At 40.9% G+C, this 22,038-nt stretch overlaps 1 protein-coding gene across 7 annotated transcripts in view; it reads left to right on the top strand.

The window, feature by feature from the left end:
- The first annotated feature begins 1,336 nt into the window (after positions 1-1,336).
- GABPB1 (GA binding protein transcription factor subunit beta 1) overlaps positions 1,337-22,038 on the top strand; it is a 62,858-nt gene continuing 42,156 nt past the window's right edge. For 3 of the 7 annotated variants that reach the window (XM_061157137.1, XM_061157136.1, XM_061157132.1), the window contains exon 1: positions 1,591-1,611. The gene's annotated coding sequence lies outside the window, so the exon portion shown is untranslated. Of the gene's footprint in view, positions 1,551-1,589; positions 1,612-2,536; positions 2,667-22,038 lie in introns of those variants that run through there. The other 4 variants (XM_061157133.1, XM_061157138.1, XM_061157134.1 and 1 more) reach the window with 3 other exon arrangements.

The raw sequence follows: 22,038 nt of genomic DNA, 5'->3' as shown, positions 1-22,038 counted from the left end.
TCACAGGTAAATAAGGAATTCCTCCTGTATGAAATTTCACAGCATTCAGCAGTTTACCCTCATACTCCTGATGATGTCTACTTGTTCGCATTCTGTAGCATAAGATCAAGGAGTGCAAAGATTCTATTGCAACCATTAACTGGATGTTTACTCAGATAAATCAATGTTAAAGAAAAGCATGTGAGGATCCAAAGCAGCACTGAAAATATTAAACAGAAAGAAAAACAGAATACGTCTCCCATGTCATTCATTTTATTTTAGGCACAACATTTTTGTTAAGTTACACAAAGACAAATCTCTACATCAATATTACAAATAGGTAAGTGGAGAAAGATTGCTTACCTGAGGCCACCCTAAATCAGTGGGCAATATGTATTTCATTTGTAAACTCTTTTAAATTAAAATCCTGGTGCTCTCTCACATATTCTCAATTCATAGATGTAAGATGCCAAAAATTGTTAAGGTTAGAAGATTGAAAAGTCACTCCCTGGCTCATCTGTTAAGAAGATTATCTATATTATGGGTTTCTTAGCTAACCATCGTTAAGTAAATTAAACTTATAAGACTCTTACTTTGCAAATCACCATTCTCAAATAAACTTTTTTTTGGGAGGGGGGGTGGCCGGAGCATGCAGGATCTTATTTACCTGACCAAGGATCGAACCTCCGCCCTACAGCCAAAGCGTGCAAAGTGCTAACCACTGGGATGCCAGGCAAGCTCCCTCAAATAAACTTTTGCTACTTTCTTAATAAAATGCAACAAAAACCTTAACATCCCAACCCCGGAAAAACAAGACTTCTACCTCTGAGTTGACAGTAATTCAAGGGAATTCAGCGAGCAGTTATTAGGGTCTACAAAATATAAGGAACCACCACAATGTTTAAAAAGGAGGGAGGGAGCTACAGGAACATGTATGTTTTCATCTCAGCGCTCATGCCGGAGAGAGAAAGTTAGCACACGCACTTCAGCCTCCCACTCCTAGCCCCGCAGAAACAAGCGGGCAGCCTACGTGGCCGGCCCGCTGCTCCGCCGCGCACATGGCCCGCCGCAGCTCCCACCCCCGTGCCGCGCAGGCGCCGGGCGAGCCGGGACTTGCGGTCTCCGAGAGGGATCATTCCGCCGGTTTCTTTGTGTAGCTGAAGCTGTAGAAATGGCTTATTTCACTCCTCTTCGTTAAAAACAAAAATCAGACCCTTTCGCCCTATTTCTCCCGCCGGAAAGGGATCGGAGAGTGGGTGGGAGAGAGATCTGCTAACTAGGGCAGGGGCGGAAAGGCTCAGGCGAAGAGTTGACGAGGGCCGGGTCTGGGAGGGATGCTGGGAGCTTTGACTCACTCGCACACCATGTGTCCCTCCGCGCGCAGCACGGGGGACTTTTCGGTGGGGATTTTGGGCGCCGACCAGACGCGGCATTTTCGGAAAATAGCGCCCTGTGCAGCTGAAGCGCTTTGTGTTTAGCGGGGCCGCGTCAGCCCGGCAGGGTACGAGGCGCCTCGGGTCCCCGAACCACCTCCTGCTGCTCCCCCGTCGCCGCTCCCGAAGCTTTTCCAGGTCAGTGCGGGTCTGTGTAGGGCCCTGTTACCACCGGATGTGGAAGTTGATCTCTTCGCTGGTAAAAAATAATTCCACTTCCCCCGGAACCCAGATCATCCCCGCGATTTCCTGTTTATTGCATTAAGGCGCCGGGTTTCCGGGGCTCCTGGCCCCGCTTATTCCGCGGGGGTCGGCGGGGTGGGCCTGGGTCCCCGCTCCGCCAGCGCCGCCGCCGCGCTTTGTCCGCTGGCACCCCGCTTCTGGGAGGGGCGGGCAGACATGGTGGCGGCCGCCGCCCCCTCGTCGGCCCCGGCGCACCACGGCCTCCCTGCGGCTCTCCGCCGGGCCGGTCCCGAGCGGCGGCCCCGGAGCGGGATAGGGTTAGGCCCGGGCTGCGGGAACTGCGGCCGCCGAGTGGCAGGCGGTGGGCGGGTGAGGCAGGCTGGCGCGTTACGGCCTTGGCGCTGCCGCCCCGGGAGCCGCCGCTCTCTTTGTCTGGGCCGCCCAGCCGAAGCGGGGAAGGGTCGGTGGGGACGGCCGGCCTCCGGCGCGCTGTGCTGTTCGGGCCGCGGGGCCTGGAGGCGCCCGGGCCGCGGCGGGAGCAGCCGGCTTGGCCGGCCCGGACAGGGTTAACGGGAGCTCCCAGCTGGTCCCGTGCGGGTCCGCCGCGGCGACTGCCTCGGCCTCGGGGATTCGAGTTCCTGAGGGGAGGAAGCCAGCTGCTTTGGATGCTGGGGACTTCTGCTCTTGGGATTTGCCCGCCGGCATCTGCGGGTGCACGGCCTCCGGGACGAAGTTGAGAATTTTGCCAGGTCATTTCTGTCTCGGCACGATCAGTGTGTTTTTAGTGTGTTTCGTTGAAGCTCTCCTACCATGTTGAACCAGCGTGCCTAGCCTCGAGGGTGCATCGTGAAAACTGAAACCAAAGGAATGATACAGGCCTGCTTTGTGTGTGTTTTACCACTTGAAGCCTGTTTTCAGTACACATACTCTTGCTTTAAACCTGATTGGACTGTGGCGAGGAGCCATCTGTTCAAAGGAGGGGCAGAAACCACAGTACTTCTGAAGGGGGCTTGGTAATGTGGAAATACCTTAAGTGTTCTCTCTGGACACTGATTTGCTGTCTCGATTCAGGCAAGTTACTTTTGTAAACTACAGTTTTTTATCTGGAAAATGGTTTGGTGTAATGAGTGCAGTAACTTGCCATCCCAGAGTTAAAGCACTGTAGTTTATTATGCAGAAGTTAGTGGCCAGGAGTTCTTTTTGCAGATAGTCTTTTTTCACAGAGACCAACTTCAGCTTGCTTTAAATTTCTTCTCAGTGACATGTAACCATCGACCTTGCCACTTCCACTTTCAGGCTCAGATTTTGAATTTAAGGAAACGAAAGATGGCTTTGTCTTTTTTCTTAACTTTTTCTCTTTTGGAGTATTTATTTTCCCCCAAGATAACAAAATAAAAGTCTGTTGCATGTTAACGCCAGTGATGTTTTAGGCAAGAGTGACATTGTTTTGCATTTTTGTGTCTTTTGAATGCCTAGTTTAACAGAAGATAGCTGGATTCGTGAATCTACTTCTGTGTTCAGTTTGTTGTGGTATCACATCATGTAACCGCTGGTAAACTCCACTATATACTCATGCCTTTTTTCAAAAGCTGAAAAATGTGTCATTTCTATCCTGCTCTTACCTTTCAAATCAAATCAGGATATTATTGTAAAAGGCACATTTAAAAAATACGGATAAGAGGGTTGTTTCCTGTGCTTTTTTTCTTGAGCTCTAACTTTTTCAATTTGGGATTTAGATGCATAAACATGAATAAAGATTGCATAATCTGCATATGATTTTAGAGACTCAGAATATTTGAAAAAATTTTAAGTGATTAAACTTAATTTTTAATTCCACAACTTATTTTTAATGATGTACACAAGTAAAACACGAACCCCATGTTAAATTTGCTTGTGAAAACTTGTGTGTAAATGTAATCTCTGAAGTTGAACACTTCAAAGCACTATCGGAGTGCCAGATTAAAAAGGAGTCCTGCAGTGAAACCTTTGGTGAAACTGCTTTTACATTGTAATGCATATACAGATGTAGAGTTAACTCTGTAACTTAAGAGTTCATGAGTTATCTATTTCTGAATCAGTCTGGGTGTTCTAGGTTGGAGGACAGTTGTAAATGTGTGAATACTTATTTAAAAGTCATACCTGCTTTGGTTTAATGGTTCTGAAATGAAGCTTCTGGTTGTTTTGTGAACTTTAGTCTGATTCTGCCAGTCTGTAGTTCTCTCCTGTTCCATCAACAGGAAGCATCTGGTCTGTCTTCATGTAATTGCTAGAAAATACCAGGTATATTTTTGATGTTTGCTATTCACATGAAAATAAATATCAGATTGGATTTTGAGTTGTACTCCCCACCCTCAACTCTAGATATATTTATGATGAGCTCATCGTCTATAGAATGGACTTTTTTTGGCCCTTGAGTACCTTAAGTTAGAAATATCAGGTAAAACAAGTTATGAGGGGTTCAGGAGTCACTGCGAGAAAATTTTGACTCATGAATTAATTAGGAGGGTGCCATACCCCTTTGCAAGCAGGTTGAGTGTGGCTAAGCTCCATTTCTTCTCTCTGCAAATACCAAAAAGCAAACTGAAACAAAACCTTTAAGTTCAGGGCAACTTAGTTTTCTAGTGAGTCATTTCTTTGGTCCCTGAGCTTTCCCACTAGTAATCATGTTTCTGTAGCACTGATGTGTCTACCTCAGGACAACTATAATTAGTATATTTAACTTTTTCTGAAGACGTTTGTTCCATGAGGCTCTCTCAGTCAGTTTATTAGTGTTAGTATTAGGGCCTATGTGTTACTTCACAATGTTGGCAACAGTGGTCTGCACAGAGAAGATACTTTGGTGCAACCAACTGTCCCGTTCAGACGTTGCGCGTTGGCGGGCTAATGCAGTTTTATTTGGGCTGAGTATGTCCATAGTATTAGAGGCTTGACCATGAAGTGATTTCCTCACTGAAAGTAAATCCACCTGCAGGACCATTGGTCTATTTAGAAATTAAATGGCCCATTTAAAATTAAAATTCGTAGCCCTAGCTCTCTTAACCTTTTAATGGGAATGATTATAAAGGTTGGCTGTTAGGGCCCAAGATGCTAATGCATAAATAGTGTGGAAAAGACTTGATCATTTTAACTGATTGTACGTTTAATATGAATGAACACTTAAAAATTTTTAAAAAGTAAATGACATTTTGAAGAGCAAGGTGTCAGCCCCACTTTGTACTGGTTGTGTTACACCTGGGGTATTATTTCAAATAGCATACTATCATATTATAAGTGGGATCTTGCATCAGTTCTGAAACTCTGTATCAGAATCAGCTGGAGCGCTCATTAAAAAGACCTATGGAGGCCCAACCTTAAGTAGGATAGGAACTGGCCCACTCTGTTTTTCTCACATTCCTTAGATGATAAACAATCAAGTTTAAAAACCACCCAACTATAGAGCATGGCCAGAGAATTTTGATTGTGGAGGAAATGGAAAGGAGGAAAAGTTGAAAAACTGTGATCTTTGGCCCCCAAAAGAGAAGCTCACATAGAACAACAAGGTTTGCCTTGACCAGAAGAGCAAGAGGTAGAAATTAGGAGGAGGCCAATTTCAACATTCCTCGAAGAAAAATTCCTCAAAAGGAGAGTATAATTGGTGGTTTCTGGTGGTAGGCGGTCCCCTTCCACTGATGGGCGTTCAAGTTAGGGATTCAAAAGGGAAATGATGAGCCGAATTAGGATTTCAGCCAGGTTTCCTTAAGTTCCCTATGGACTGAGAGTTTACAAATATGTGTAGGTTTGCAGGTACAGAAGTGGAAGAGCAAAAGCTAATTGAAACAAGTTAGCTTAACTGGATCATAGTTTTCATTTTCTTGGATAAGGAAAAATGAGTATTAAATGAGACAACTATTTAATGAGGGTTTTTTAAACCCAGCTGTAGTTTGGCATATTCAAATCCTGAAAAATGGGCATACCTTCTAATGTGGAAATTTTAAGTGAATTTGTTTTGGTATTTATTTTGGTGTAGTAAAACCGATAAATTGGTAGCTGTTTACAACCAGTTGCAGCATTGATAATAAAACCTGTATATTAACACATTTGATCCCTTCCCCACATTAATCATATATAGTAAGTAATGCTGTCCCCATTTTTCATAAGAGAAAATTGAGATATAGAGAAATTATTAGGTAGCTTGTCCAAGTTAGCAGAATCAGTAACTGGCAGAGCACAGACTTGATTATAAGCAGTTTGACTCCAGAGTGGGTGACTCTATGCTGTAAAATTGTAAACAACTTAGATGTTTCACGGTGATTGTTACGATACCTTCCTACAGTGGGGGTATTACCTTGACATTTTTTTAATACTTTGTTGTTTAGTCACTAAGCTGTGTCCAACTCATTTGTGACCCAATGAACTATAGCCCGCCAGCCTCCTCTATCCATGAGATTTCTCAGGCAAGAATACTGGAGTGGGTTGCCATTTCCTTCTCCAGAGGATCTTCCTGACCCAGGGGTCAAACTTGCTTCTCTTGCAATGAATGCAAGGTAGAGTCTTTACTGCTGAGCCCTAAGAATGTAAAAACATGAAATTATGTCTTGGTGTATGTTAAATAAAAAAAGTAAATTTAAAAATGTGACATCTGGAAGGAAACTGCCAAATTGTTAAGTGATTATTTCTGTGTGTAATTTTATAGAAGACTATTTTCTTTTTACTTACACAAATTTTCTAACTTACATAGTGAATTTGTATTATTATGTATCTCTTGAGATTAAAAGGATTAAAGGTTATGTTTCAATAAAAATTAAATATACTAGCATAAGCTGAGTTTGAATTTTACACTGCAATTTATGCAAGTTGACTAAGGGATTGCACATGAACGAATATTTGAAAGTGCATGAAGTATTCTGTATTTGTTTGATTCCTTACCACTCTAATATTAATTAATTGAATAGAGAGAAATGCCACTGATTCTTGCCACCCTACCATAATCAGTTCTGTATGTTATGTTTTTTTTCACCTTGTGTGTAATATTTTAAATGTTGTATTCATTCCAACTTAGTCACTCTCTAGCTCTGTGAGTTTAGGCAACTTGCCTAATCTGCTTTACTTTCCTTCCTTGTGCAATTCAAATAATTGCAATACGTAACTCAGGGTGCTTGGAAGGATTAAATGAGTTACAGCAAAGAAAGTGATAAGAAAGTGTCTGACACATACTTAATAGCTCAGTGCTACGCTTAGTCCGTCAGTCGTGTACGACTCTTTGCAGCTCTACAAGCTGTAGCCAACCAGGCTTCTCTGTCCATGGGGATTCTCCAGGCAAGAATACTGGAGTGGGTTGCCATGCCCTCCTGCAAAGGATCTTCCCAGCTCAGGTCTCCCGCATTGCATGTGGTTTGTTTACCATCTGAGCCACCATAGAAACCTAAGGATACTGGAGTGGGTAGCCTATCCCTCTTCCAGGGGACCTTCCTGACCCAGGAATCGAACTGGGGTCTCCTGCATTGCAGGTGGATTCTTTACCAACTGAGCTACCTGCGAAGCCCTAATAGTTCAATAAATCTTAGCAATTATTGTAGAATCGTGGTCTACTAAAACTCTCGGGGTCTAATGTGCTGTGTGCTTTTAGTTGCATCCGACTCCTTGTGACCCCATGGACTGTAGCCTGCCAGACATCTCTGTCCATGGGGATTCTCCAGGTAGGAATACTGGAGTAGGTTGCCATGTCTTCCTCCAGGAGATCTTTCCATCCCAGGGATCGAACCCAGGTCTCCCCATTGCAGGCAAATTCTTTACCGTCTGAGCCACCCGGGGAGAGTTTTTTGTATGTAGTTAAGGGAGTGTTAATGTAGCCTTTCAACAGTTAGTGCAGTAGCCTTCTTCAAACAAGTTACTATTTATGCTGCAAAATGTATGAACGTTTACAGCAAATGGGGTAAATAAAGACTATAAATAACTTCATGTCAGTTTAGGTAAGGTTTTAACTGCCAAATAAGTTATTTTGGGTTTCACAGTTTGTTTTGGCTTTTGGAATTGCAATTAAGGAACCTGTGGAATTAATTTTAAGTCCTATTTTATTTTAATATTACAACAGTTTTAATATTAAAGCATATATAGGAGGTTCAAGATCAAGGTGCCACATCATTGGGCTCTGGTAAAGGCCCTCTTTCAGATTGCAGACTTCTCTGTTGTATCCTTTTATGGTGGAAGTTGCAAAGGGAACCTTCTCAGGTCTCTTTTTATGAGGACATTTATCTCATTCATGATCATCTTCACCTTCCAAAGACTCCTTCCTGATACCATCGCTTTGGGCATTAGGAGTTCAACATAAAATTGAAGGTTGGGGAGACACAAATTTTTACATGTAGCAAACAGTATACTTGTATAAGTGAATGATCTAAAAAAATTTCTTACATCCTAATTGACTGATGAACTTTTGATCTTTGCAATTATTCCACCTATGTTCCTTACGTTCCTTTATCTGTTCTGTTCATAGGGACTCTCAATTTCTCTCCCTTAGTTTATTCCTGTATGCATTATCTATAGCCTGAACTGACATCAGTCACTCCTTTCATATTTTACTGGGTTCCTGTTGTCAAATCTTCCTGCCTGTGTAGTTCCTGTTTTTCCTCATAGGTCGCAGTGTATTTGTGGGGGAAGGTAGGTAATTATGAAAATTTCTTGGCCACTATAAACTTATGCTGTACAAATCCAGTGAACCCGTGCTACTTGGCAGTCATTTTATTAATCTGATATTTTGCTATTTGATATCTTCTTCCTCTCTCTCAAGAGATACCACGACTTATACTTAATTGAAAAAGAGTATAGAATGTAAGCTTGCATGTTGTCACCATGACAGATCTATCCTGTCACCTTATTTTGTAAACAGAATAGAAGAGGAATCTTGCTTTGCTAGGAATCTTGCTGCCATATTAACTTTCCTTTGATCACTTTGATCGTTAACTGCAGGGATTTCTCCTTATCTTCAAATATTGCAGAATATACAGACTTCTGTGTTTTAGGAGGAAAAGAAATGACTTTAACTATTAACTACTGTTCTTTTTAGCTATCTTCCTCATTTCTTTATTTCAAAAATTTTAAGACAGTTAAAATTGCTGCCCTCAGCTCTTTTGCTACTTCTTCCCTAACTTACTGCAATTTTTGTAATGACATTACATGTGAATGTGACATATTCAGACTGTTGCTTCAAGGGACATCCTTCCCAATGGTATTGGTTTCATCCGGGTTTTTTTCAGTCAGTGTGTGTGTGTGACTGTTGACTTCCACTTAGGCTTCCTAACCTTTCCTTTCCTCGCCTTTCATGTTAGTCCTTGATTTTCTTTTTCTGATTGCTTCATTTGTGAATTTCTGTTGTTTCATGATCCTCTTACACTGTCATTCCACTTAGTACTTGGCTCTCTGCTCACCTCTCTTTGTCTCTTCTTCATGGATGTTTTATATGTTGAGGACCCATAATTGTGTACTCCTCAGGTTGATATCTCCAGTTGGTTTACCAAGTATTTCCTTCGAGGCTTAAGGAATTTCATTCACTTTTTGGTTTATTATTACCCAACTTCCACTACTTTATTTTTCTTTGTTTTATTATCATCATGCTTAAATCTTGAAGTCGTCTGTGATAGATTTCTCCTTTATTTCTTAAATACATCAGTCAGCATTATTCTTTAGGTTAATTTTTCCTGGATCTCTATTTCTGGGATTCTGCGTTGCCTATTATTTGCCCTTTCTGACTTTATTTATTTATTTAAAAATATTTGCTTAGTTATTTGGCTGCACTGAGTCTTAGTTGTGGCATGTAGAATCTAGTTCCCTAATCAGGGATTGAACCCAGGCCCCCTGCATTGGGAGCTTGCAATCAGCCAGTGGACCACCAGGGAAGTCCTGCCCTTTCTAACTTTCTTCCAATCCATCTTGCATATGGCTGCCAGAATAATTTTCCTAAAAAATTTTTGAGCCCATTGCTGCTAAACTTAAGCAGCCTGAAGAGGGACCATGTACTGTTGACCTTTGCACTTTCCAGTGTGCCAAGCAAAGTGAATTGAACTTGTGCTGAATAAATGTTTGAATGGATCATCGTTTGCTTAAAACAGAATGACTCTCAATTGTCTGCAGGATAAAGTCCAAACTCTACTTTCTGGCTTTCAAGTCTTTTTGTTTTACACTCTGCTTCTTTAACCTTATTCTTTACTTCTTAACGTCACCAAGATAGTATTTCCTCTATAGTATATGATGCTTAGGCCTAACTCCATGTGTTCTTCCTCTTCCTTTTCCTTGCTTGTCAAGGTCTATTCAGCCTAGCAGTACTCTGTGCCAGGCACTGTTCCAATCTCTGGTGTTTCAGTAATGAACAAAACAGAAGACAAAGTCTCTGTTTTCTTGGAGCTGACATTCAGTGTTGGGGGAGAGAAGGCGCAGTAAACAAATGTCAGGTGGTAATGAATGTAATGAGTAAAACTGGATAAATGGATGAATACAGACATGAGAATGCAATGTTAAAGAGAACGGGGAGTAAAGGACTAGTGTTAAAATGACTTGGAAAAAAAAGAAAACTAAAAAAAATGACTTGAAGGCAGTTTGGTATCTATCATAATTACAGTTGTATTTATCCCTGTCCCAGCAGCCCAACTTCAGGGAATTTATCTTACAGTTCTATGAAATGAAATGATGCATTTACAAAGTTATTAATTGCAGTGTAGTTTATAATAGCAATAAAGTCCACCTACAGTAAACTGAGATGTATCCATACAACAGCATACTAAGCAGCTTTACAGAAATTGAGGAAACTCTCTATGAACTAATAGGAAAAGATCTTCAGGATGCGTTAAGAGAAGCAAGTGCAGAAAGTGTATTATAGTAATGCAATCTTTTGGTAACTATAGAAACCTCGGAAGGATATCCATGAAACTAGTAAAGCTGAATAATTGTGGCTGGGGGGAAGACGGGAATAGCATAAATGCTTCTATTGAGACTTCAATGCATACATTTCTTTTTTTTTTTTTAATGCATACATTTCTATGCTTTGAATTTTTGAACTATTGAAAACAGAAGAGCAAAGGAGAAGTGAAGTAGCCCCTATAAGACTTGATGATCTGCTCTATGTAGAGACAAGAGGGAGAGGGAGAAGTTGAGGATAGCTCACAGATTCTCTAATTTGGGAGGAAAAGAGGGTGATAGTGTTATCAGCGATACAAGGGGAAGACTAGGTTTTGGCATGTGCACAAGAAGTTCTGGTCATGCCAGTTGATGAATGCTTTTACTCTTTTGTGATTTTGTGTGTAGACGTGTGTGGTTGCTTAGCGCTCAGTTGTGTTTCACTCTCTGTGATCCCATGGACCATAGCCTACCAGACTCCTCTGTTCATGGTATTATTCCAGCAAGAGTACTGGAGTGGGTTGCCATTTTTCTCCTTCAGGATATCTTCCCGACCCAAAGATCAAACCCACATCTCATGAGGCTCCTGCGTTGGCAGGCAAATTCTTTTACCACTGAGCCACCTGGAAAATCATGTGTGTTTGTATAGTTTATGTTATTTAGATACAAAACTCGAGGTTGTCTTAAACATGAATAGTAAATAGTCATCAATAAACATTTTTTATCCTTCGATTACAGACATTTATATTCTGTTTTTTTTTGAAAGCAGCTTTGTAGTGATGTCATAATTTTACAGTCAAATAGGGACATTGGTATGCACAGGTAGAATGTAGATAGAGTAACAGAGAATGTATATCTAATAGCTTATGTGGGAAATAGGAAATTTATTAGCATAGTTTCAATTTAATTATATCTTTTGGTGCCTGAAATTCAAAGCTATAAAAAGGGCTTTTTAATAAGAAAGTGATCTTTCAGTTCAGTTCAGTCCCTCAGTCGTGTCCAACTCTTGTTACTCCATGGACGGCAGCACGCCAGGCCTCCCTGTCCCATCACCGACTCCTGGAGTTTACCCAAACTCATGTCCGTTGAGTTGATGATGCCATCCAACCATCTCATCATCTGTCGTCCCCTTCTCCTCCTGCCTTCAGTCTTTCCCAGGATCAGGGTCTTTTCCAGTGAGTCAGCTCTTTGCATCAGGTGGCCAAGGTATTGGAGTTCCAGCTTCAGCATTCATCCTTCCAATGAACACTCAAGACTGGTCTCCTTTAGGATGGACTGGTTGGATTGTCTTGCAGCCCAAGGGACTCTCAAGAGTCTTCTCCAACACCACAGTTCAAAAGCATCAATTCTTTAGCACTGAGCTTTCTTTATAGTCCAACTCTCACATCCATAGATGACTGCTGGAAAAACCATAGCTTTGACTAGATGGACCTTTGTTGGTAAAGTAATGTCTCGGCTTTTTAATATGCTTTCTAGATTGGTCATAACTTTTTTTCCAAGGAGTAAGTGTCTTTTAATTTCATGGCTGCGGTCACTATCTGAAGTGATTTTGGAGCCCCAAAAAATAAAGTCAGCCACTGTTTCCCCACCTATTTGCCATGAAGTGATGGGACCGGATGCCATGATCTTAGTTTTCTGAATTGAGCTTTAAGCCAACTTTTTCACTCGCCCCTTTCACTTTCATCAAGAGGCTCTTTAGTTCTTCGTCTCTTTGTGCCATAAGGGTGGTGTCATCTGCATATCTGAGGTTATTTATATTTCTTTCAGCAATCTTGATTCCAGCTTCTGCTTCATCTAGCCCAGTGTTTCTTATGATGTACTCTGCATATAAGTTAAATAAGTTTCTCATGATGTACTCTGCATATAAGTTAAATAAGAAGTGGGAATACCAGACCACCTGACCTGCCTCTTGAGAAATCTGTATGCAGGTCAGGAAGCAACAGTTAGAACTGGACATGAAACAACAGACTGGTTCCAAATAGGAAAAGGAGTATGTCAAGGCTGTATATTGTCACCCTGCTTATTTAACTTATATGCAGAGTACATCATGAGAAACCCTGGGCTGGATAAATAGCACAAGCTGGAATCAAGAAGTGATCTTTAGGGTAGTTGAAATTGTATTGTAATATTTAAAACAATATTAAAACTGAGTTAGGGAAGTTTGTAATAGAGCATAATTTTTTTTTTTTTTTTTAAATTTGGTGCTTTGAGGAGTAACTGTAAGATAAGAGGTTTAACCTAATGGAGGAAAGGAGTCATGAAATGCATGGGTGCTGCTTAGAACGAACTCTTGCTGTATAATTTTGAATTTAAACTTTCTTGGATGAGTTATAGTTCAGAATCTGATTTTGGAGGCCCTGATTTATCCATATGAGTTTTACTTGATTTCTATTTGGCTACTGTCAAAAAAATAAAAGGGGAGCATAGATAAAGCACATAACATGCCAGGACTTGCAAATGTATCAGTAGTACTTTTCTGGGTTTTTGTTAACAAGGATTTGGGTGTGGACTAGCAATAAAAAAGAGCTGTTAAGTAATTCTTGCTTGAGATTTAAAATTTTAACCATTTTATATCTGATGAGAAGATGTTATATTGGCAGTAGTTTTCTTTTAAAAATATTATGTTATATAGGAGCATGTGACAGTTGGAGTTTTTTGTTTGCTTTTTTTAAAATTGCATGTGACATGTGGGACCTGGCATGCAAGATCTTAATTCCCCAACCAAGGATTGAATCCTTGCGCCCTGCAGTGGAAGCATAGAGTCTTAACCACTAGACTTCCAGGGGAGTCCCCAGAGATGGTCTTGTTTGAATGAGGGTGAAACTTTGGTAGCTTCCAACCTGTACTTACCCCTTCACTCCCTGTTTTTCTCAGTACTGCAGACCTTTGGAGCTTTGGGAAACCCAATTTGAGAAATGCTGAATTGGGCTTGGTTACAGTTTTGGCTTGGATTGACTCTTACCTCTTATATATCTTTGTGTCCAGTTGAGTGGACTGTGGTGGAAAGGATGGTGATAGCATGGTGTATAGAAATTAACTTTAAGAAGCATTTAATTAGTGGTTCTCAATTGGAGTGATTTTGCGAAAGCTAGAGAAATTTTTTTGATGTTGTGAAACAGGGTTGGGGGGTTGCTACTGGTGTCTTAGGGTGGAGAGTAGGGATGCTGCTAAATGTGGAGAAACTCTTGGCTAGTTAAATAGCCACTTTGTATGTTGCACTATTCTAAAGTGGTTATGCATTCAAATGACACTAAAAGAAAGTCTTGTCTCTAACCATAAGAAACCTAAAATCTAGCTAAAGCATCTCAAACTTAACAGTCTGTGGCCAACCTCCTTAACACCTGACCCTCCCTATCCCACTTTGGCACCTTTATTTCAGTAAATAATCCTATTTTTCACCAAGTTGTTCAGGGTAAAAGCTTAGTTTTTATCTTTGACTCCTCTTTTTTTTTTTTTTTTTGTACATTAACTTCTGATACATCAGGAAGTGGACAAGGAAATGGCAACCCACTCCAGTATACTTACCTGGAGAATTCCATGGACAGAGGAGCATAGTGGGAATGGTCCATGGTGTCCCAAAGAGTTGGACACGACTGAACGACTAACACAACATCAGGGAGGTGTGTAAACTTTACTTTGAAATATATCTTGGCATCTGGGTAATGGTGGGATAGATTATTTAAACCAGCCCTCTTTTTAGGAACAACTGAAAATGCTGCATAAGACATATAAAGCACTACCTTAAGATCTTTGAAGAACTGGGGAGATAGTGGAATCTAGTAAGTCAGATTCTGGAAGAAAGCCCAAACCAAGGGAGGTTAGCAGAATACCTAGAGAACTGAAGCCACTTTTCCCCTGAGTATGTTTGCTGATATCAAGAAATTTAGGGTTTCTGTTCATTGGCCTTGTGGGATGAGATGGACAGAAATCAAGACTCAGAGCTTACCTATGTAAGAGTCATATAAGAGATCTGTCCTTGTTAGGCTTGAACCTGTATGTCTACTCCTGAGAGGAAAGGATGAACCAGAGCAAATCCTTGACCCTCTTTAATCCATTGTCTACTTCCCATCAGATATCAAAGTCCTTCAGGGCAAGTTGTCTTGGTACTGAGCAGAACAGGAGGAAAAAAAAAAAAACTACAAAATTGTGGCCCCAGCCTAGTGAGGTAAGGGCACCTTAATTTGGATTGGTCCCTGACTGGTATTATCCCTTTGGTGTTTTGCAGAAGCAAATACAAATGTTCCTTTGAGTAATGTTCCTTCATGTTAGGCCTCCCCAAAATAATTTTTGAAGGACACTGTCAGGCACATAGTCAAAGATAACCAACCATACACGCAGACAAACATGAGCAAGAACCAGTGGAAATGAGAGACAGCAGAAGAAGATTGTCATAGACATCATATATTAGAATTAGAAGATACAGGTTCAGTTCAGTTCAGTTCAGTCACTCAGTCGTGTCTGACTCTTTGCGACCCCATGAATCACAGCACGCCAGGCCTCCCTGTCCATCACCAACTCTCGGAGTTTACTCACACCCATGCCCATTGAGTCGGTGATGCCATCCAACCATCTCATCCTCTGTCGTCCCCTTCTCCTCCTGCCCCCAATCCCTCCCAACATCAGGGTCTTTTCCAATGAGTCAACTCTTTGCACCAGGTGGCCAAAGTATTGGAGTTTCAGCTTCAGCATCGGTCCTTCCAATGAACACCCAGGACTGATCTCCTTTAGGATGGACTGGTTGGATCTCCTTGCAGTCCAAGAGACTCTCAAGAGTCTTCTCCAACACCACAGTTCAAAAGCATCAATTTTTCAGCACTCAGCTTTCTTTATAGTCCAACTCTCACATCCATACATGACCACTGGAAAAACCATAGCCTTGACCAGATGGACCTTTGTTGGCAAAGTAATGTCTCTGCTTTTCAGTATGCTATCTAGGTTGGTCATAACTTTCCTTCCAGGAAGTAAGCGTCTGTTAATAATTTCATGGCTGCAGTCACCATCTGCAGTGATTTTGGAGCCCCAAAAAATAAAGTCAGCCACTGTTTACACTGTTTCCCCATCTATTTCCCATGAAGTGATGGGACCAGATGCCATGAACTTAGTTTTCTGAATGTTAAGCTTTAAGCCAACTTTTTCACTCTCCTCTTTCACTTTCATCAAGAGGCTAGTTCCTCTTCACTGTCTGCCATAAGGGTGGTGTCATCTGCATATCTGAGGTTATTGATATTTCTCCTGGCAATCTTGATTCCAGTTTGTGCTTCTTCCAGCCCAGCGTTTCTCATGATGTACTCTGCATAGAAGTTAAATAAGCAGGGTGACAATATACAGCCTTGACGTACTCCTTTTAAACAAGCATAATTACTGTGTTCACAGAAATAACACATCTGAAGAGAAGAAGCAGAAAAAAATGGCATTGTAGATTTGAAAATATCAAATAACAACTACTGGAAATAAATACAGTAAATGAATTAAAAACTTAATGGTGCAGTTTGCAGCAGATTAGACTCATCAGGAAAATTTTTGGACTAGAATATAGATCAGACAGCATTATCGAAGATGTAGCTTCAAGGTAGAAAAGATAGAATGATGGAAAATACAGATGACAGGGTAAGAGATAGGGAGGATAGTGTGAGAAAGTCTTAATTGGAATTCCAGAAGAAGAGAAGAAAAATAGGTCATTTAGAGAGGTGATTACTGATGTTTTCCAGAAACAATGAAAGATACCAAACTAGGATTCAAGAATCCCAGTGAATCCATATTAGAGTGAAAATAAATTCACACCTCAGTTCAGTTCAGTTGCTCAGTCATGTCTGACTCTTTGTGACCCCATGGACTGCAGCATCCCAGGCTTTCCTGTCCATCATCAACTCCCAGAGCTTACTCAAACTCATGTCCATCAAGTCAGTAATGCCATCTAACCATATTATCTTCTGTTGGCCCCTTCACCTCCCGCCTTCAATCTTTCCCACCATGAGGGTCTTTTCTAGTGAGTTCTTCACATCAGGTGGCCACAGTATTGGAGTTTCAGCTTCAGCATGAGTCCTTCCAATGAATATTCAGGACTGATGTTCTTTAGGGTAGACTGGTTGGATCTCCTTGCAGTCCAAGGGACTCTCAAGAGTCTTCTCCAACACCACAGTTCAAAAGCATGAATTCATCAGCATTCAGCTTTCTCTATAGTCCAACTCTCACATCCAGAGATGCCTACTGGAAAAAGCATAGCTTTGACTAGATGGACCTTTGTTGACAAAATAATGTCTCTGCATTTTAATATGCTGTCTAGGTTGATCATAGCTTTCCTTCCAAGGAGCAAGCGTCTTAATTTCATGGCTGCAGTCACCATCTGCAGTGATTTTGGAGCCCCCCAAAATAAAGTCTTTCACTGTTTCCATTGTTTCCCCATCTATTTGCCATGAAGTGATAGGACTGGATGCCATGATCTTACTTTTCTGAATGTTGAGTTTTAAGCCAACTTTTTCACTCTCCTCTTTCACTTTCATCAAGAGGCTCTTTAGTTCTTGTTTGCTTTCTGCCGTAAGGGTGGTGTCATCTGCTTATCTGAGGTTATTGGTATTTCTCCCAGCAGTCTTGATTCCAGCTTCTGCTACATCCAGCCCAGCGTTTCTCATGATGTACTCTGCATATAAGTTAAACAAATGGTGACAATATACAGCACTGACACATTCCTTTCCCTCTTTGGAACCAGTCTGTTGTTCCATGTCCAGTTCTAACTTGCTTCTTGACCTTCATCACATTTCTCAGGAGGCAGGTCAGGTGGTCTGGTGTTCCCATCTCTTGAAGAATTTTCCACAGTTTATTGTGATCCACACAGTCAAAGGCTTTGGCCTAGTCAATAAAGTAGTAGATGTTTTTTTGGAACTCTCTTGCTTTTTCTATGATCCAATAGATATTGACAATTTGATCTCTGATTCCTCTAACTTTCTAAATTCACCTTGAACATCACTGGAAGTTGAAGGTGGCTTGGAGGATTTTGAGCATTACTTTGCTAGCCTGTGAGATTAGTACAATTGTGTGGTAGTTGAACATTCTTTGGCATTGTCTTTCTTTGGAATTGGAATGAAAACTGAGCTTTTCCAGTCCTGTGGCCACTGCTGAGTTTTCCAAATTTGCTGGCATATTGAGTGCAGCACTTTCACAGCATCATCTTTTAGGATTTGAAATAGCTCAACTGGAATTCCATCACCTCCACTAGCTTTGTTCATAGTGATACTTCCTAAGGCCCACTTGACTTCGCATTCCAGGATGTCTGGCTCTAGGTGACTGATCACACCATCATGGTTATCTGGGTCGTGAAGATCTTTTTTGTATAATTCTTCTGTGTATTCTTGCCACCTCTTCTTAGTATCTTCTGTTAGGTCCATACCATTTCTGTCCTTTATCGTGTGCATCTTTGCATGAAATGTTCCTTTGGTATCTCTAATTTTCTTGAAGACATCTCTAGTTTTTCCCATTCTATTGTTTTCCTCTATATATTTGCACTGATCAGTGAGGAAGGCTTTTTTATCTCTCCTTGCTATTCTTTGGAACTCTGCATTCAGAGGGGTATGTCTTTCCTTTTCTCCTTTGTCTTTAGCTTCTCTTCTTTTCTCAGCTGTTTGTAAGACTTCCTCAGACAACCATTTTGCCTTTTTGCATTTGTTTTTCTTGGGGATGCTCTTGATCACTGCCTCCTGTACAGTGTCACACACCTCCATCTATAGTTCTTCAGGCACTCTGTCTATTAGATCTAATCCCTTGAATCTATTTGTCACTTCCACTGTATAATCGTAAAGGATTTGATTTAGGTCATACCTGAATGGTCTGGTGGTTTTCCCTACTTTTCTTCAATTTAAGTCTGAATTTGGCAATAAGGAGTTAATGATCTGAGCCACAGTCAGCTCCTGGTCTTGTTTTTGCTGACCGTATAGAGCTTCTCCATCTTTGGCTGCAAAGAATATAATCAGTCTGATTTCGGTGTTGACCATCTGGTGATGTCCATTTGTAGAATCTTCTCTCGTGTTGTAGGAAGGGGGAGTTGCTATGACCAGTGCGTTCTCTTGGCAAAACTGTTTGCCTTTGTACTGCTTTGTTTTGTACTCCAAGGCCCAATTTGCCTGTTAATCCAGGTCTCTCTTGACTTCCTGCTTTTGCATTCTAGTCCCCTACAGTGAAAAGGACATCCTTTTTGGGTGTTAGTTCTAGAAGGTCTTGTAGATCGTCATAGTACCATTCAACTTTAGCTTCTTGAGCATTGCTGGTCGGGGCATAGACTTGGGTTACTGTGGTATTGGATGGTTTGCCTCGGAAACGAGCAGAGGTCATTCTGTCGTTTTGAGATTGCATCCAAGTACTGCACTTCAGACTCTCTGTTGACTGTGGCTACTCCACTTCTAAGGGATTCTTGCCCACAGTGGTAGATACAATGGTCATCTGAGTTAAATTCACCCATTCCAGTCCATTTTAGTTCACTGATTCCTAAAATGTCAATGTTCACTCTTGCCATCTCCTTTTGACCACTTCTAATTTACCTTGATTCAGGGACCTAACATTCCAGACTCCTATTCAGTATTGTTCTTTACAGCATCGGACTTTACTTCTGTCCCCAGTCACATCCACAACTGGGTATTTTTGCTTTGGCTCCATCTCTTCATTTCTGGAGTTATTTCTCCACTCGTCTCCAGTGGCACATTGGGCACCTACTGACCTGGGGAGTTCATCTTTCAATGTCATATCTTTTTGCCTTTTCATGCTGTTCATGGGGTTCTCAAGGCAGGGTTACTGAAGTGGTTTGCCGTTCCGTTCTCCAGTGGACCACATTTCGTCAGAACTCTCCACCATGACCTGTCCATCTTGGGTGGCCCTACGTGGCATGGCTCATAGTTTCATTGAGTTAGAAAAGGCTGTGGTCCATGAATCAGTTTGATTAGTTTTCTGTGATTGTGGTTTTCATTCTGTCTGCCCTCTGATGGATAAAGATAAGAGGCTTATGGAAGCATTCTGATGGGAGGGACAGGCTGTGGGCGAATCTGGGTCTTGCTTTGATGGCCATGTTCAGTAAATCTTTAATTTTCTGTTGACGGGAGGGGCTGTGTTCCCTCCTTGTTGTTTGTCCTGAGACCAAACTATGGTTGAGGTAATGAAGATAATGGTGACCTCATTGAAAAGATCCCATACATGCACTCAGTGCCTCCGACCCTGCAGCAGGCCACCGCCGACCCATGCCTCTGCCGGAGACTCCTGGACACTCATGGGCAAGTCTGGGTCAGTCTCTTGTGGGGTCACTGCTCCTTTCTCCTGGGTCCTGTTATGCACAAGGTTTTGTTTGTGCCCTCCAAGAATCTGTTTCCCCAGTCCTATGTAAGTCTTGGCATCTCTGTGGTAGGGTTAATAGTGACCTCTTCCATGAGGGCTTATGCCTTACCCAGGTATGATGCACCCAGAGCCCCTGCCCCTGCGGCAGGCCACTGCTGACCCATACCTCCACAGGAGACTCTCAAACACAGTTCTGGCTCAGTCTCTGGGGTCTCTGGGTGGGTCTTGATGCACAGTAGGTTTGTTTGAGCCCTCTGAGAGACTCTGGTGGGTATGGGTTTGATTCTAAATGTGATTTTGCCGCTCCTACCATCCTCCTGGGGCTTGTCCTTTGCCCTTGGATGTGGGGTATCTTTTTTTGGTGGGATCCAACATTCTCCTTTTGACAGTTGTTCAGCAGAGAGTTGTAATTTTGGAGTTCTTGCAGAAGATGAGTGCACATCCTTCCGCACTGCCATCTTCAATTCACACCTAGACACATCATAATGAAATTGCAGGAAACCAATGACATTAAGAAAAGTTTAAAAAGTAGCTGAAGGAAAAGATAACCATTGAAGTAGGAAGATTTAGGCTAACAGATGACTTCTGAACAATATAAATCAAAAGATAGTGAAATAATATCTGCAATATGAAATGAAAAAAAAAAAAAAAAAGGAAAAAGCCTGTCAACCTAGAATTTTATGCCCAGTGAAAATATCTTTGAAGAATGATGGTGGAAATAAAGATATTTTAAACAAAAACAGATTGTTACCAACTTTGATTAAAGATAATTTAAACCAGCTTCATTCATTGGAAGTGTTTGTGATGATAGAAATATTCTTTGTGCTGTTCAGTATTGTACTTATAAGTTACATAGGACTGGTGAACTCTTGAAATGTGGCTAGTGTGATTGAGGAACTGAATTTTTCTAAAATTAAACTAAGTTTTAATTTAAATGGTTACATGCACCTTAGTGCAGTCCTAAAGTATATACATCAGGTAGGATGAACCCCACATGGTCAAAATAAAAGGTATGAAGGGCTGAAAAAGAAAGTGATGTATATTTAGAAAATGAAAAGGAATAAGGACTGTATAGAACAGTAAAAATTATCTAGTGGATTAAAAAACAAGACAGAAGCAGAACAGAAATGAATGGGATTCTAGATTCTGGGGTCCTTGTCTAGAAGGAGGGTAAATTTAAAAAAAAAGTGGAAAACTTTAAAGATATAAAAGGAAAGAGTATGATGAACTCCACATATTCATTACTAACTTCAACAGTGATCAACTCATGGCTAATCTGGTTCCACATACATCCCTCAATTTATAACAAATTTCAAGTATCACATCATTTAATCTGTAAATATATTGTTTTTAACCCTAAAATGTTATAAACTTAAACTAAATATCATTGTCAGATCCAGACAGTTTCTTATTATCAATATTAATATCTTAATATCAATACACATTTAAGCAGTGTTTCAAATCTCCAAATGATCTTTTAATTTATTTTAAATTTAGGGCAGTTTTAGCTTCACAGAAAAATTGAGGGGAAAATAAAAAGGTTTCTCATACACCATCTTCCTTCCCCATACATGTATAACCTCTGTCATTGCCAGTATCCCCCACCAGAGTGAGTAGTACATTGTTACAATTGAACATGCATTAACACATCATAATCACCCAAAGTCCATAGTTTACATTATGGTTCATTCTTGGTTGTGTGCATTCTATGGATTTGGAAAAATGTATAGTGACAAGTATCCATCATTAATGGTATCATGCAAGTAGTTTTTCAGTGCCCTAAAAAAGTGACTTTTAAAAATTTACATTTAGTTTCTTCAAACTGAATCCAAACAGAGTCCCCACATTGCGTTTGATTGATGTGTTGGTTGGGTCTTCTAAACTCTGTAGGTTTTGGGGGAAGGGGGAACTAAAGATTTTGATTAACTTTAGACTTTAATGCATGGCATGATATCTAGGGAACCACTAAAGAAAGAATATAACTTCCAAATCAGTAGATGAAATAGAATGTTAAAAAAAAAAATCAATCTGAAAGAAGACAAGAAAGAACAGAAACTGAACAGAGAACAGTGGAAAGCATACAATAAGATGCTAGATTTAAACCTAGGTGGATAGTACTTAAAGGTAGAAATGTCCAAATGATCCCACAGGTATCATCCTAGCACACAGCACTATCAGCCTGAAATATTTTCATAACTGGTATTCCTGTCTCAGTTCTTCCCAGCCACTGTGTATTTCCCACATAATAACATGAGTTGTTGTTCAG

Source organism: Dama dama, chromosome 12, assembly GCF_033118175.1.
Source record: "Dama dama isolate Ldn47 chromosome 12, ASM3311817v1, whole genome shotgun sequence".
Classification (NCBI taxonomy): domain Eukaryota; kingdom Metazoa; phylum Chordata; class Mammalia; order Artiodactyla; family Cervidae; genus Dama; species Dama dama.
The sequence above is the reverse complement of the archived record's forward strand: the minus strand, read 5'-3'. Positions and strand labels throughout refer to the sequence as shown.